Source organism: Chaetura pelagica, unplaced genomic scaffold, assembly GCF_000747805.2.
Source record: "Chaetura pelagica isolate M959 unplaced genomic scaffold, ChaPel_1.0 scaffold252, whole genome shotgun sequence".
Classification (NCBI taxonomy): domain Eukaryota; kingdom Metazoa; phylum Chordata; class Aves; order Apodiformes; family Apodidae; genus Chaetura; species Chaetura pelagica.
This window is the reverse complement of record NW_009952359.1, coordinates 349,041-349,427: the sequence shown is the minus strand read 5'-3', so window position 1 is coordinate 349,427 and position 387 is coordinate 349,041.

Genomic DNA, 387 nt, shown 5'->3' with positions numbered 1-387 from the left:
CTGTGCCCCCACAAATAGCCAAAGCTATGTTAGTGGACACCCTGCATGAGCAGGGATGCAGGGAGGCAAGGAAAGGGTTAACTTGCTCTCATGCCCTAAAGAACTGAGATTTATTTTATTGCCAGGGGGAATGTGATTAAGGAAAAAAAAATTATAAAAATCATCATCAACTACAGCAGGCTCAAAGGCACAGGGAAGCTAGCAGCATGGACAGGGCAGTGTCAGCCCCCAGAGCTGGTACCCTCAAGGGAAAGATGGTCTCTAGGCAGCTGGGCTGGGGCAGAGCGACAGTGACTGGAGAGTCGAGGGCTCCCAGCTCCCACAGAAGCCCCACCAGCCTGTGCACAGGTGGATGAAGGTCTCCTGCTTTAAGGGGGGGCGGGGGGC